The sequence below is a fragment of the Podarcis erhardii genome (genome assembly GCF_964252035.2).
Source record: "Podarcis erhardii genome assembly, chromosome: 5".
Taxonomy (NCBI): domain Eukaryota; kingdom Metazoa; phylum Chordata; class Lepidosauria; order Squamata; family Lacertidae; genus Podarcis; species Podarcis erhardii.
This window is the reverse complement of record NC_138509.1, coordinates 79,760,054-79,776,840: the sequence shown is the minus strand read 5'-3', so window position 1 is coordinate 79,776,840 and position 16,787 is coordinate 79,760,054. Positions and strand designations below refer to the sequence as shown.

Below are 16,787 nucleotides of genomic sequence, written 5' to 3'. Positions count from 1 at the left end.
GCTTAATTTATATTTATACTTTAATCAATATTACTTTCGTAATACAGTTTGCTAGGATTTTTTTTTTTTTTAAATGAATGTAGAAAAATTACAAGACTTCTGAGACCTCAGGACCTGGAGTCAGGTGCAAAAACGTGGCTGGTAGTGAGTCGGTATACTGTACAATTAGATTTAAGAAAAAGCATGCCTCTGAGCACATGCTCAACCCAGGAATTCATTTTCGGTACCAGAACTTAATTAAAGAGTCCGGTCACACTAGAATCTACTTCCCACCACCAGCCAGGTTTTCTTCATATCAGCAGCCAAATTTAGAAGAGGGGAAAAACCCCTTTTTGTTGTGATGCAACCGGGAACAAGAAACCTTGCTGATCTACTTCAAACCACTCAGAAATCTACCAGTAGATCCTGATCTATCTTCTGCCGAACCCTGTGATGGTGATGATGATAACGATGATAATAATAATAATAATAATAATAATAATTTGGTATCTGAAGAAGTGTGCATGCACACGAAAGCTCATACCAAGAACTGACTTAGTTGGTCTTTAAGGTGCTACTGGAAGGAATTTGTTTTGTTTTGACTATGGCAGACCAACACGGCTACCTATCTGTAATTTCATTTATGAATTGGTTCTTACGAAGCATCTCAAAGTGATTTCATCGTACAATAAAAACATGTATAAAACAATTGTATATACATAAAAACAGATAAAACAATCACAAGTATTTTAAAAAATCCATTTCAAAACCAATACAGATACAGTGGTAAAGGTAAAGGTACCCCTGCCCGTATGGGCCAGTCGTGACAGACTCTAGGGTTGTGCGCTCATATCACTCTAAAGGCCGGGAGCCAGCGCTGTCCGCAGACACTTCCGGGTCATGTGGCCAGCGTGACAAGCTGCATCTGGCGAGCCAGCGCAGCACACGGAAACGCCATTTACCTTCCCGCTGGTAAGCGGTCCCTATCTATCTACTTGCACCCGGGGGTGCTTTCGAACTGCTAGGTTGGCAGGCGCTGGAACCGAGCGACGGGAGCGCACCCCGCTGCGGGGATTCGAACCGCCAACCAAGTCCTAGGCGCTGAGGTTTTACCCACAGCGCCACCCGCATCCCCCTAGATACAGTGGTACCTCGGGTTAAGTACTTAATTCGTTCTGGAGGTCCGTACTTAACCTGAAACTGTTCTTAACCTGAAGCACCACTTTAGATAATGGGGCCTCCTGCTGCCGCCGCACCGCCTGAAGCGTATGTAGCCTGAAGCGTATGTAACCCGAGGTACCACTGTACTGACTAAGAGAAAATAATCTCCTCTTAGAATGCTGTTGAAAGAGAGAAGTCTTCAGCAGATGCTGAACAACAGCAGATAAGGCAATTGTCTAACCTGTAACAGGAGGGACTACCGTAGTTCTAAAGGGTAGGTTCTGCCACTATAAAGGCCTGATTCTGACATTGTGTCGAAATGACTTCCTGATGAGATGGAATCTGCAGAATGCCCTCTCCGGCAGAGCACAGTGATTGGTTGGGAATATAAAGGACGAGATGCTCTTTTAAGTATCTGAGTTCCCAAGCTGCACAGGGCATTGTAATTCTTTCAGCCAAGGTTTAATACAGTGGTGATATTCTTTCCAACGAGCAGCTCAGCTGCCACTTTTTTGCACCAGTGACATTTTCTGGGTCAACTTCAGCCCCACATATATTCCTGATGAAGGCCATCCATCAAGATAACCAAAGCCGATTCAGTCCCAGGCTCAAACCAGTGAGTCTAGGGTGAGCCAAATCACCACTTCTTTCAAGCTGCAGGGTATTGGGGCGGGCGGGCGGGGGGAGCCTCCAGCCGAGGGGCCAACTACAGCCCATCGGGCCTCTTAATCTGCCCCGTGGAAATGTGCCCTGAATACCTCATGTCTTTGCACATTCTCTGAATGGGGTTGAATGGTCGTAAGCACCACTTGTGTGTGGTAAACACAGCTATACTGTCTCTAAACACTGTTTTAATTAACCTGGCTTGTAGGATTTTTATTTTTTTTAATCGTCTATGAGCCGTTCAAGTTTGGGGGATATTGTGGGACCAGCGCCTTTGAAAGAACTTTGTTTTCTACCTTCTGGTTTCTTAACAGCTCAGAGAAAAATAACTCTGGAAGGTGAAGAGGCCCTTCTCTCATTAAGGCTGTGTTTATAAGCATACTTACCAAGGAGGACATTCCAATGAAATCAAGGCTGTGTCCAGCTGCATCACCCTCTGTAGTCAGCTGCCTGAAACTGAAGTGTGTTTGCATTTTCATTTTCTCAAACACAGATAGCTGAACTTTGAGACGACTAAAAGGAAAGGCTCTGAATGACTCAGGCTGTTGTGTGGTATAGATCTCGCTTGCAAGTCACCCGAGCCAGGTCCTCTTTCAGATAAAAGGCACGGCAAAGCCCGGCCGCCGCTCTGCAAACCAGTTTGTACAGGAAGGCCACCGCCCCTTCTGAAACCTCGGTGTGACTGGGAAAGGGGGCTAAACACAGTTGTAAAGTTATTTCGAGAGATTAGTTATCGGAACCGGAGGAAAACTAGCCACAATGGCTGCCTGTTTTGCAAGAGAAAAAGGATGGGGTGGGAGCAGTGGTAGCGAGAGTCATTCCCTTGCCTCTAGGGTTGGTATTGGAAGGTAGCATCTGTGGGTCAAAAGGCCCTGGGAGGGCCTACAAGGAATAGGAGAAGCTGTTCACACCTGCCCTGTCCCTCTGGGCAGTGGTGAGGATTGGAAATCTGCATCACTGCCCAGAGGGGGAGAACAGGCTGCTTGCTGCTCTTGACGCTTGACAGCTGCCAGGTACAAGGAGCAGCTGTCACCTGCTCTCTCATTCCAGGAAACAGACTGGAGAAGGAGCTCAAAGTAGATGCCTCTAGCAGGGTCAAGGAAGGAGTCCTCCGCAAGTTGTATTGCCAAGACCTCCCCCTGTACTCACAGAGCCTGGGGTGGCTCTGCTTGCCTTCCTAGCTCAAGAAACATAGGTGGTAGCAACAGGGATGTTGCCTTTGTTCAATCCAGTGTTGCCGTTGTACAATTCAGCAGGGAGAAGGATGGGGTCAAAACCAGAATTAGAGAGCTCCCCATTAGAATTGGCTCTGGTTCTATTTACCGCTGGCCTCCTTGCACCCTGTCCCAATGGAAACCGGACTCCACTGCCCAAAGGTATTGTAAATTCCTTTACTGGGAATGAAACTTGGCCTGAACAGGTAAAAACTAGAAATCCTAATCACTAGAGATAAAGATTCAAAAGCCCAACCCAAAATATGCCCTAGTTTGTAGAGCACAGAGGTAACCAGGAAGAGAAGTGGAAATCTTATGCACTCACACTAACTTGGGTGTAAGTCTCACTTAACTCTCTGGTATTTCCTTCCAAGTCAATGTAGCATAGGTTGGGTTGCACACCTGATAATGCCAGTTGTCCCTCCTCTAGAGTCAAAACGATGAATTTATGAGTCAGAGAGTGACAGCACCTGGTGGAAAAAAAAATGTTTTGCTTTTCCTGACTTGTCTTTTACAGACTGGATGCATATCGGTTATGTAACTCGCTCGTATTTCTGCTGCAGGACAACAGAAAAGATTAGAAAAAGTTTGTGATTCCTGCGTCCCTACATTCTATTGCTAAATCTGATGCAGGAAAATGAAGCAGTAGTTATTGAGATTATCCAAATGGACTGTACCAGTTCAGAATATATACAGTAGATTATGCCCTTTGAGGAATGATCAAAAGAGCTAGGAATAGCTAACCTGGGGAAGAATAAGGCGAGATGTGATAGCAGTCTTCCAATATTTGAAGGGCTGGTATGTAGAACATGAAGAGGTTGCTTGAAGCTCTTTTAAAGCCATCCAAATTGGTGCCCATCTCATGGGAGCAAATTCCATGGTTTTCACTAAGCACTGTGTGGCGGAGTCCTTTTTTTGTCTGTCCTGAATCTATCAGCCTTCATCTTCAATGGATGACCCTGGGTTCTAGAAGTAGGAAAGAAGGACAAAAAATGTATCCTTGTCCATTTTATCCACACCATGTATAATATTATGCAGCATTCCTCTTATCAAGTGCAGCCACAACATAGGTTTGTACGTCACCATGATGGCATTGGCAGTTTTGTTTTCTATTCCTCCCTAGTGATCCCTAGCAACTGCTCCATACTGGGTCAACATCTTCACCAAGCTGCCCACTGCAACCCCAAGGTCTTTTTCCTGGTAAGTCACTGCCAGTTGAGACGCCAGGAGCATATAAGTGAAAATTTGACTTTCTGTCTCAATGTGCATCACTTTTCACTTGCTTGCATTGAACCTCACTTGCTTCCATTTTACTGCCCATTCAGCCACTTTGGAAATATCCTTTTGGAGCTCTTCACAATCCCTTTTTGTTTTCACCACCCTGAAATAATTTAGTATCATCAGAAAACTTGGCTTCCTCACCCCTAACTCTAGATCATTTATGGGCAAGTTATGGTCCCAATACCGATTCTTGCTCTCTGTGTTTCAGAGGGCAGGACTAGAACCAATGTATGGACATTGCAGGGAAGCAGAGACACTGGAAGAAACCTGATGGGGAGAGCTTTTTGACCGTGGAACCGACTGCATGGGCTCTGCTTTCCCAAAGGTATTGAAATAGAGGTTGGATGGCCACTTGCCAAAGATGCTGTAGTTGCATCCTGCATTGGTCAGGAGGCTGGAGTTAATGACCTCTAGGTTCGCTTCCCATTCTTGTGATTCTGCAGTGTTTATGAATGCTCCTCTACTCCATACAAGTAGAAGACATACACAACAGGGAGCGAGTTGGGCTAGAACCTCTCTCTGTGGTTTACTTCTTCCTTTTACTTCCCTGTCCTGCACCCATAACTGGTACCATGGATTCTACCATTTCATAATTCTACCACCTTGTTCTACTGGGGACTAGAAGATTCCAACTATTTGCTATGCCATGGGGACACTTCATGAAGGTAGACACAGGGGTATTTGTTATTCTTTATTCTTGTAGGCTACTCCGTCCCAAACATTAGGGCTAACAATGGCTCAGTCCAGATGTGAAACTGCATCACCTCTTAACCCTGGGAGAGATCCAAAGCATTCCATTTACTTGTCATAAGCAAAGGAAGAATAAAACAATATTAGCATCTGACAGAGTAGTCAGGGTCCTCTCACTCCTAGATGTCCTGTAAACAACAGAATTAATGGCTCAACATAATATTTGGCTTATTTATTTTAGGGGGAAAGTTTACACCCCACCCTTCCAATGCTCTTACACCGCTCAAGGCGGCTTGCAACAATAACCCCCCCCCCCACGACTGCAGCAGGTTGGACTAGATGACCCTCAACTGCACAAAAAAAGAAATTGACTTTCTAAAACTTTGTAACACAGAAAAATAAACTACCCCAGCTTGCCTGGACATGGCGCTACTGCTGCTTTTGAAAAATTCCAGTTTCAAGTGTATCTAGCATTGTTCATTGTGTATATCTCGCATTTCCTCCAAGGAGCTCAAGGTGGTGTAAATGGTTCTCACCCTCTCGGTTTTATTCCCACAACAACCCTGCGAGATAGGCTAGGCTGAGAGACTGAGTGGCTGGCCCAAGGTCACCCAGAGAGTTGGGATTTGGACTCTGGTCTCCTAGGTCCTAGTCTGACACTCTAACCACAACTACTTGCTTAGTCATTGTTTGCCACCTCTACAGCTTCCCAGGCTTCTTGGTGGCGGTGTTGGAGTCATGATACTGAAACTGCCGTGTTTAGCCTTTTCCAGTTAAGCAGCCAGGACATGAAGTATGGCCTCTTGTGCTCTCCTTATCGATAGTGCAAACTTTAGCTGTGAAACTTTCTCACCTAAGCCAAAAGTCAAGAATATTGCTACCCTATTTTTATCTTTTTATGGGCTTCCCTAAGGATAACTCCTCACCCTCACACTGGCCTCAAAGGAGTTCCTGCAGTTCCTTTGTTCTCTTCCAATCCAATGGAATCCCCCCCCTCCAGATTAGCCCTCCAGGCCCTCCCCCTCCCCACTGATGTCACACTGTGCTCTGATCACTCTGCATCTCCCTGGAAACCCCCAGCTGAGACAAAGGACCTTTTGGCATGATAATTCAAAGCATGTCCCGTCCCATTTTTAGTGTTTTAAGAGTTGCAAAGTCCCTTTTTCCAAGCATAAATAACAAAGCAGTTATCAATCACACATGCACATGATGTGCGGAGCAGGACAGATGCCCTTCAGTTTGTAAATTAGGCAGATTAGTGTTAAATTGTGAAATGGACAGGTTTGTCCCAAATCTCCCCTCTTTCTCTTAAACAGGGACTTTATATCACCCAGGGGTTGCTCAGACCAGGGTTTAGTCTAACATGAAACAAGATGCATTTTTTGCATTGTCAAAAAAATTCTATGTGTTAGTGTGGTTGGGCATATGTTATTTAACAAGGAGGTAGGTCGTTTCTGAAAAAGAAACAGATGAGAAAAGAGAATTAGGAAATAAAGATGAATATTGGTTCCTTACAAATCTCCATAACCTTACATTAATAGTTTATTATGGGACTATGAGAATAGTGTATTAATTGACTAGTCAAAGGCATTCACTGAATCACACTGAACTCTACTTAAACAGTATGTAGCTATACAATCGTTTACATACAGAAGACCACGCAGTTGTGCCATGGTGATTCCTCACACATTATGCTGAGCATGTTAACTTTTCTTTTGTTTTAGGATGGGGGCCCTCAGCTTCAGTCATGCTTTGGGAAGGAAGTAAGTCTTGGCACCCAACTGTAGGTTAAGAATGGGAGATAATCTCTTCCCCCAAATAATGGGAGGGGCGCACCCCCTTAGTTCTCCATTCATTTAAGTTCTTCCTTTAAGTTACAAAAAGTTCAGGGGTGGCCAAGGGGCTGGCTGTTTATGCAGAAGAGGAAAAAACTTAGAATAAAACCTGGTTCAGACCCTGCTTTAATGTGTGTCTATGATTGGCATGTTAGCTTCCACACATTTTGTTTCGATAGTCATTGCTGTTACTGTTCACAGTGGTGGGCAAACTGGACAGAATGTGGCCTGTTTTTATCAACCTCTTCTCCTTCCTCTGATACCCTTTTCTGTTCTTGGCATGCACACAGGGATTGCTGTATCTGTGAATGCACACCTATATTATTATTCAAAACACACCTTTATTATTATTCAAAACCCACAATTCTTCCCTTGGGGGTTCCTCAGCTGGTTTCTCCCACCATTCATCTGCGTCCAGCCAGTCCATTACACTTAGCTGGTCCATCTGCACTATGCTGACCTTAATGTTGTCTTGCCCTCTTGGTAAAACCCACCTGCCAGGAAGCTAACGTACCAGCTCCACTCAACCACAAGAACCATTTCTGTCTGATAATGAGACACTGGTTGTGTCTGTGGATGTATAACAGGTTATTTTTACTTATTAAATTGTCCGCAAAGCGAGTAAATCTGGATTAAATGAAGAAAAAAGTATGGGCAATTTGATGACAACAATGTAATGTGGACGATGTGAAAAGCATCTGAGCATGAACAGTACGTGTTCCACAACAAGTTCCCATCTGAAATCCCACATGTAGTATCATCCAAAATACCCAAAGTTCCTGCTACATTTGTAGAGACACATGTTGCACAGCAGTGACTCTTTATCATCTGGTAAAAGGTACAAAACAGGGTGGTTTTGAATTAAGGCAAGCAAGTGCATTATCGTCACACGGGAACCCAAATCTAGGAGGGAAAACACCGCAAGGAAGATCATTTACAACAAATGAGGAACTAAAACTTATTGGTTGAGCGGCTCAAGAAAGACTTGCAAACTGGACTTGATATAAAGCTTTCACAAAGCAAAAATAAATCACTATAGAGCTGCGAAGGAACATATGAAGCAAAAGCAGCAACCGGAAATTATTCCTCCTGTAGTTCTACAAAGTCCAACCTTGTTTTTTCTACCCTACTTCTTTGTTGGCTGGCATCCGTCTGTCTCAGGTGAGGTGTCAAACAGTTGGAAGGTTGCAGCGCCTGCCGCTGTGGCTGTAGAGACTGATGCGGGAGAGACATGTTTTGAACGCGTTAATGTTGTGTGGTATATTGTTTATATATTGTATTGTATTGTTTTTTCTTTCTTTTGTTTTTTTCTTCCTTCTCCTTTTCTTTTTCTTCTTGTTTGTAAGGTTTAAAAGTAATAAATATATATATATTTTAAAAAGAGACATGTTTTGCTGCAGCTGGGGCAGATGAAGGCGTTCGGTTGTGCAATGCAATATTTATTTGTACAAATCAACATTTCAAGGAGGAAACAGGTTAATTCCTCATGCTGGCCAGGATTCCAGAACTCTCACGTTTCCTGTAACTGGGTATGTTCCATGCAACACGGGAAATGCTAAGCTTTTACAGGGTATTAGTGGCTATTTCCCTCGCTTTGCAAACTCCTAGATAATTATGGGAAGGTATGGCTGTGAAGCTGGCTGGATCCCCTCTCTAAAGCTATTTTTTTAGCATACCAGTTAATCCAGACCTTACAGCTGCTGCTTCTGCTGGCAACTTCTATCCAATGCATGCTTACTCTGAAGCAAATAATAGTGTTCAGTGAGGCCAACTCTCAGAAAAGTGTTTACAGAATCGAGGCCTTACAGCAGAATCCTATATGTGTCTACTCAGAAGGAAGTCCTGCTGTTTGCAGTGGGGCTTATTCCCAGGCTGAGTAGGCACATAGGATTGCAACCGTAACATTCTTAAAAAACTAATTCTGTAAGGAAGATTTAAAATGTGTATGTGTGTGTGTGTATTTTACAACACTTTTATCTGTCCAGCTGTGACATGAATGTGCCAGTAACTAGGGAAGCTATATAAATTCTTAGGGTAAAGGAATGTTAACAATGCAGACATCAAACAATTAGGTCTATCAGTATTTGAAATTGGTGAGAGGAGGAGCTGTGTTTGCTCAGCTTCTTTGAAGGGAACATCAACTTCAATAGCGAAGTTGTTACATTTATATGCAAAAGTCATGTATAATTTCATCAGGGGAAAATGCATTTCTTCACCCTCCAACTGTCTTATCACTCACCATTATTCTCCCTTCTCAACTCCCTATTTCCCTGCTCCACTGCCCACCTCTCCTCCCACTCCAAAAACAATGAACTAAACACTGCAGCTTTGCATTCTGGGTAAGGGACTAGTTTGAGATAAGGGGACCAGTCCCTGCTCCTGATGGAAATGATCCTTCCCCTTCTCAAAACCAGCTCCTGGGTAAAGAGACAAGTGTTGAAAACACGCTGTCTGGCTTTCAATTCCAGCTTGAAGGTTTCCCACAGGTACCTGGTCAGCCACTTTGAAAACAAGATGCTGGACTAGGCAGGACATTACCTGATCCAGCAAGTTCCTCTTATGTTCTTAAGACACTATTGCAAAGTTTATGAGCAGGTTCTGGAATTTCCCTACCTTTAGATGCGTTTCTTGAAATGCCTCTTGGATCTGTCATGTCAATGCTCCAGATTGCCATCTTCCCAGTCATTGTTTACACAATGGCAACCAAGTGATGAGATTATTGACTACTGTACTGAGAGCCACATAAGGAAAAAGAAAGCAAAATTGCTAGTATAATTGAAGTTGTACTTGTAGCTCTGGCCCCATCTGGTGACATAAATGTGAACTTGCTGTGTCTTGAAAAAAATAACCTTTGTGAAAAAACCAGAAGCCTTCTTGTTAGGTATTTTAGGACAAAGAAAAATCGGACATTATTTATATACGCTACTACAGCAGCAAGAATTCTAATAGCACAAAATTGGAAGACTGGAGAAATACCATCTAAAGAACAATGGCAAGAAAAATTGATGAACTATGCAGAATTGGCAAAGCTAACGGATAAATTGTGTGAAAAGGACAATAGCAACTTTGGAAAAGAATGGGAACCTTATACAACACACTTGCAGAAACAACAAAAAACCATGGACTCGTTGGCAGGATTTAAATAAACATTTACAACTTTATTTACAGAGCAGAAGAAATATAATTAGTGATAACAGAACATTATGTATAAACAGCAGAATGTAACATTTGGTGTAAGAAACCAGAAATGGAAGTTGGGGGAAGTCAACAGGGAGGGGGAACTAGAAAATGGATGTTAAATGATGATACTGAATAACTGTTATGAGAAAAGAAAATCAATAAGAATTATTATAAAAAAGAAAAGAAAAAGTGGGACTAATCTAGAGATGCCTCCACTCGACAGGGTGACAGCATAATGACCCACTGATGGACCCCAGAAATATCACAGGTGTGGCAAGCATTCTTTCTATGTAAATAAACTTGTACTCAGAAACTATGACAGCGATGGTTAAATACCCTATACAGTAATGTATACCTCTTTCTTTTGGTTGTTGTTGCTCTGCTTAGTAACTACTCAGATTTATTTATTTATATATACAAATTTGTATCTCCACTTTTTCTGGTGCCTGCACACCATTCAGGCTGGCTAACAATTAAAACCAACCAACCAACCAACCAACACACACACACACACACACAGAGAGAGAGAGAGAGAGAGAGAGAGAGAGAGAAATGAAGCAGATTAAAACAAAAGCCTTGGTCAAAAACTTACCTGTCAACCACCTGCCTAAACTGCAAGATTCTTGCCCTCCAGTAAAACATCATAATGGATGGAGCCAATCAAGCTTCTTGGGATGAAGAGTTCCAGAATTTAGGTGTGGCCAAAGAAATTTCCCTTTTCTTTTTGGGCCTGAGGTATGCGATTGAGGCATTTTTTTTGGCTCTTGAATCCCTGCAGAACAGACTGGCCTCCAATACAGAGGTTGACAATCTTTACTTTCAGTAACAACGCCAAAGAAATTTGTGTTACCAACACTGCTTTTGTCACTTTTTGCATTTCATTTCATATATGGACTCTGATTCATGAACGCTTCCGCATATCCTATGATTGCAAGGTTCACTCAGAAGCCTTATAGGTGAGACACTTTGTCAAAAGCTTTTTGACAATCCACGAATACACTTACCAAACCTCAAGATGCATTGTCTAAAGTGTTTTGCAACCCATCTAGTTTTTATGATGTCTTCACTGCTGCTGTTTGTTTGCTTTATTGCTGGCTTGTCTTTGCTGGTTCGATGATATTGACTTATTAATTGCTTATGGCTTCCTTGAACTATGAGAAAAGGGCAGCATACAAATATTTTAAACAAAGAATCCATCACCCTCAGCGTCTTGGTCAGGTGCGCTATAATTTACTTTGATCACTAAATTACTTTTGAGGCCTGGTATTTATGTAGAGGTAATTCTGTAGAGAAGACTGCTGCTCCTTTTTCTTTTTTGGTTTTTATCTGCACAGGGTTTCTATCCAGGGGAAACTGTAGCCGCTCCAACTTACCTTTATTTGGCTTGGAGAAATTAGCATATGCCTTTACATTGTGACCTTCTCCTACATGGCACACTACATTCCTTTGAAATCTTTGACTGGCAATCATTTATGTACAATCACTCATTGCCATGTTCCACCTGTCCCACTGATCACAAACCCATCTCCCTGTATTCCTAATGCTCAAATCACTGACTACCACAAACTACTAGACCCTTACCACATATCTCTGGTGAGAGGGTATCAGTTGGTTAGCCAAGGAATGGGCCTCTTCTAATGGATCATTTCCCTCTTCATCAAAACAACACTCTCCTTCCCCCTACACCCTAATTTCTGTGACGGCAGAATAGCAGTTAACTTGGAAGTGGGAAAACACCGCCACATCTAAGATATAGAGAAGTCTCCATAACACAAGAACTCAGTGAATGAAATGAAACAATGAAGTTCTACATCTATGGTCAAAGGTCATGAATACCAGTTGCTCATGCCTAGCTTGTGGGCTTCTCATAGGTGCCTGCTTGGCCACTGTGAGAAGAGGATGTTGGACCAGATGGGCCATTAGCCTGATTCAGCAGGTTCTTCATATGTTCTTAACATGGGAAGATTCAGAACAACAACAACAACAACAAAGCACCACTTGGCTACATTGTTCACTCAATGAACAATGAATTTTGCTACTATGTTTTACCTCCACGGTTGGAGGCTGTATGTCTCTGAATACCAGCTGCTGGGAATCACAGGTGGGCAAAGTGCTGCTACACTCAAGTTCTTCCAGTGTACTTCTGAGTGGCATCTTTGTTAGCCATTGTCAGAACAGGATGCTGGACTATATTGGCCTTGGCTGCAACTAGCAGGGCTTTTCTTATGTCCTCGCGGCCTGGTTTACATACCTTTCTGCCTCTCTCAGCATCTGCAGGCTGGCTACCTTGGCTCCAATGGGACCAAACTGATTCCAATAGACAGGAGCGCCTTGTACAGTGGTACCTCAGGTTACATACGCTTCAGGTTACAGACTCCGCTAACCCAGAAGTAGTACCTTGGGTTAAGAACTTTGCTTCGGGACAAGAACAGAAATCGTGCTCTGGCGACACGGCGGCAGCAGCAGGAGGTCCCATTAGCTAAAGTGGTGCTTCAGGTTAAGAAGAGACCTCTGGAACAAATTAAGTACTTAACACGAGGTACCACTGAATTCAGAACACACCTATGATTTCTACCCTGCGTGCAGAGTGTTATTTGTGTGATAGTACGGGTGAAATACCTATCTCATGACCTTTCAGCTGAGTGTCTGCAAGGCTTGGTTTTGTTTCTGTTGTCGTATTTTTTAAAAAAGCTTACATTTTTACTAGAAGATCTGCACCCTGCTTACGTGCATAGGAGGCAAGTGAGCCGGGTTGCCCTAGCTCAGGTCCTAGATGTGCCCAGATATTCAGCTTGACCAAGTACTTTCTGTGAGGTTTGTGAGCTGAGGCTCCTGCTCACTGAACTGTCTCCCTCACAAGCTAGCCCTAAATTTGTGCTGTAGGCACTGGCGGAAGAGGCGTGCGGGGGGGAGCATACCGCCCGCAGCAGCGCAATCCTGGCGGTGTGCCATTGCGGCTGCCCCCCCTTCGCTGGGTGCCACGCCCCTACGGGTGCCACGCCACACCCCCAGGATGCGTGCCACGCCCCCATGGGAGACACGCCAGCCCCACCCCTGCCTGCTCTTTGCCCCCCCCCCCGGTCCCGGAGCATGAAACTCCGCCACTGGCTGCAGGCAGCAAGATTTCAAGGTCCTAATTACATGGGGGACTGCAACCCCCATGAACAGTGACTAAAGGGAGATTAGGTCACTCAAGCCCTTCAGGGAATGCGTCTGAGACACCCTAAGCTTGGCTAAATCAACAGCTCTGGCAGTTGCTATGAGGACCTGTCTTCAGTGAGAATCTTTCTATCATCTTTAAGATCAGCCAAGGGTGCCTTATTGAAGGTACCATCAGAGCATCAATGTGCCATGACTGAACAGCAAGGGAACATGAAGAAGTGGGTGTCTCACAGTTGCAGAACGTGCTGCTCTTGAAGCTAGTTCAATAATTTTTTTATGAACAAATTTGTGATGTCAAAGGCAGCTTTGGATATCTTTCAGAGCAGTTCACTGTTATCATACAGACAAGACAAGTGAAGTAGTTTTGCGTATAGAACACAGCGATTTTCAGAAACACAGTAGTTTTACAAATTTTGCCCCCAATAAATAAGCCCAAAAAGAAGGTAAATAAAAACCAACTCAAGACAAGCACATTCGGAACTTTTGAAACCATTGTAACTGTTATTGGTTATGAGAGTTCTAGCTTCATATTAATTAGTTCACTGAAATGTGTGCTCTCTAACCATTGGCCTATCTGTTTAAGCAATGCTTATGAACAGGTTGGAAATTAAACAAATTATTAGCAAAAATGGCCTCTGTTAAAAATGGGATCCCATGCTATGGGTGGTAAGGCTTTGAGGGAAGGGAATAGCCAACTGATCACATCTGTTGTGTAGGACAGCAGGACATGTGTAGCCAATATGGTCCCCTCCATATATTTTTGGACTACAACTCCCATCAGCCCCAGCCAGGGAGGAGAGGAGTTGTAGTCCAGCCATATGGTGAGGACCCCATGTTGGCTAACGACGGCACAATATGCTCACCTACATATTATCCAACACTGAATGGGTGAATGTTTGGGCATGAGACAGTGTACTCACATAGGAAGATGACAGAGAAGATATTGCATACACAAAAACATATCCTCAAAGTAGGCTACATACCAGTCCTCCATATTGGGGAAATCCCATGTCAGATCTGCATTTCCCTCTCCTGTAAATCCATACACACATACCACCAATATTTTCATGGTTACAAGTTAAGGCCCCAATTAAGGATACAACCATATCAAGGCTTACTATTTTGTCTTATGAATTTTACACCATCCAGGAAGGCTTTAAGATCTCACATGAAGTACGTGATGCAGCCCTGCCTGTCCCTTTTGTGAGGAGCACATTAATCTTCTGACACAGCTAAAAACATATTAGAGACACAAGCTGAACCGTGATCTGATTACGTTTTCTAAACACGCTGCAGCCTTTGGACTCTTGTGGGGATTCGTCGTGAGTCACGAGACACTTGAAGCATTGTTCCCCACTCAGCGACTCTCCACGGCCCCAGCGACAAGAATTTCATCAGGTTGCAGATAAAATCTTAATGTGTGTATCAGATCAATCAGAGAGTGCATCTGAATATCCCTGCTGTCATTGAACCAATCCTGTTACGAATTCCTTTGTTCAAACTGGGGAACCCCTCCCATACCAACAGGCCTAAGGCATTTACAAGACAAACAATAGAAACCTAAAACCTTAAAGCAGCTCAGGTCAACATGACTTGCAGCCTGACATTGTGACTGTTGTTGGCATATGAGAAGGGACAAAACATTGATCAGGCTTTGTCCCCAGCAACTAATAGTTTGGAAAACAGATGCAAGGCATCAAACTGGGGCATCAAAAATCGTAAATACAATATGGCATATAATGTGCCCAGTGTAGGGTTTCCACATATGGGCTTCGTTAGGGTATCTGCCCATATTACCAAACTGGAAATAAGGCCTGGTTGAATTTCACACTAAACCTTGGCTTGTGATGATAGGAATGAGTTTCAGCAAACCTAAGGCTTCTGCCTCCCCTTGCTTCCTCCAGTGACCATGAGGAGGAGAATGGAAGTTTCTGCTTCTGTTTTTCCATTCACTGTAGTTTACCATTCTGTCTGAATCCTAAACTGTAGTTAATCTTAAGAGTTGGTTGGAACAAGTCAGCTTCAAAGCCATGTTTTGAAGTCAGCTTGTTTCAAGCATGAAGAAAAAAAGGACTGCCAAGAACTCCAGATGCCAGAAATCTACTTTATTGCAGGCCCAAGGCATTAAATTTATTCTCTAAGAGTACATTTTAAGAAACAGTGCTTACTTTCAAGGTATACTGCTGTTTAACTGCATACTAAATCCAAGCAGTCCCAGATGTACACAGATTGGCTGGGGAAACCCAACCAGATGAGCGGGGTATAAATAATATCACGTCTGCATAAAAAAAATGGGTGGTCAGTTTCCTGCGGGCAATAATTCCTCACTAAAAAGGAGTAGTGGTACGGTTGTTCACCACCTTAAGCAACAACTAATCATTAATTTCAGCCATGACAGCACTGTGCTTTCAGTGCTATGGGAACTGATATCAAAACAATAGTACAACTGTCAATGGTTCCTCACAATGGCTCTACATGTCTTACTCAGATGGAAGCCCTATTGAGTTCAATAGGGAATACTCCCAGATAAGTAGTAACCTAATATTGCGAGTCGACCCTGTACAGTTACTTTAAAACACTCATTTTATTTATTCACCACCCACACTGTACCCTTGCACAGATCACACTGATCCCCATGGGCAAAGAGGAGTGGAAGAACCATAGATACAGGATAGCTGGAAAAGTCTGCTCATGATACACTGGAATATCCTGAACACTAAACAAGTGCAAAAGAAGATGCTGAACAGAGTCTTACAAGAAAACCTCTGTTCCAGCCTCCCTATGCTCCCAATTATTGCCAGACTTTTAAAGCTAGGCACTGAAAAGCATTGCCTTGGGGGGGGGGGGAGAGAGAACAGCCCGTTGTAGAAAACTTAAACTTGAGACAGGGCAGCTTAATTTCTCAAGCAATCTCAACAATTCAAGACTTCTACCCTCTTAGTAGACCCCTAGCCATCTTTTAACATATAACTTTTTCTACTAATTGCTGTCAGTACAGACAGAAGCAGAACAGAAGGGGTGTATGGAAATAAACAAAAGCCAACTTCTGACCACGTTACAAAAATCACCGCTCCGTTTTCAAAAGCAAATCTAAAACATCGATTTATTTATGCTCTAATACGGAGGTCGTATTAAACTTCTCCTTCGGAAAGCAGTATAACTACCACTAATAAAATAAAATAAAATAAAAAAGATACCTACACGCACGAATTAAGCAGTATTCAGAGTGGGAAAGCAAGAGGTCGCTACCCTATATAACAAATGCACCGTTTATTCTGCAGCTGAGCCAAACCCCAATGAGCTTCAATGCAGAGACTCTGCAAGCCACGCCCCCTCCGTTTTTTAATCCCGGCTGCAGAGAAGAGCCAATAAGACTCTGCCCACAAACCCCGCCCCTGAAGCCAAGGAAAGGACACGTCAGCCGAGTCCAGATGACCCGGATGTAGAGGCTTGGCCCAATTCTCCTTGCTTATTACTTTTTCTTTTTCTTTTTAATGCTACACAGACTTACTCTCTGCTATTATCCAAACACTCGTAGTTCCGCGGTAGAGATAATAATTCTATCGAGAGAAACGGGGGACAGCGGCGGTTGGGGTGTGTGGAATTGACAGGCGGCAGCGGA

The 16,787-nt window shown here is 43.4% G+C and overlaps 2 long non-coding RNA genes across 2 annotated transcripts; both read right to left on the bottom strand.

Moving 5' to 3' along the window:
* Nucleotides 1-5: 5 nt before the first annotated feature.
* On the bottom strand, nucleotides 6-16,779 carry LOC309342381. Its single transcript, XR_014156752.1, has 3 exons — nucleotides 16,677-16,779; nucleotides 2,190-3,983; nucleotides 6-427 (listed from the first exon to the last, which is right to left on the bottom strand). It is a non-coding gene; the product is annotated as an uncharacterized lncRNA (long non-coding RNA).
* On the bottom strand, nucleotides 4,985-5,975 carry LOC309342409. The gene is made up of 2 exons (XR_014156785.1): nucleotides 5,915-5,975; nucleotides 4,985-5,176 (listed from the first exon to the last, which is right to left on the bottom strand). It is a non-coding gene; the product is annotated as an uncharacterized lncRNA (long non-coding RNA).
* Nucleotides 16,780-16,787: the final 8 nt, after the last annotated feature.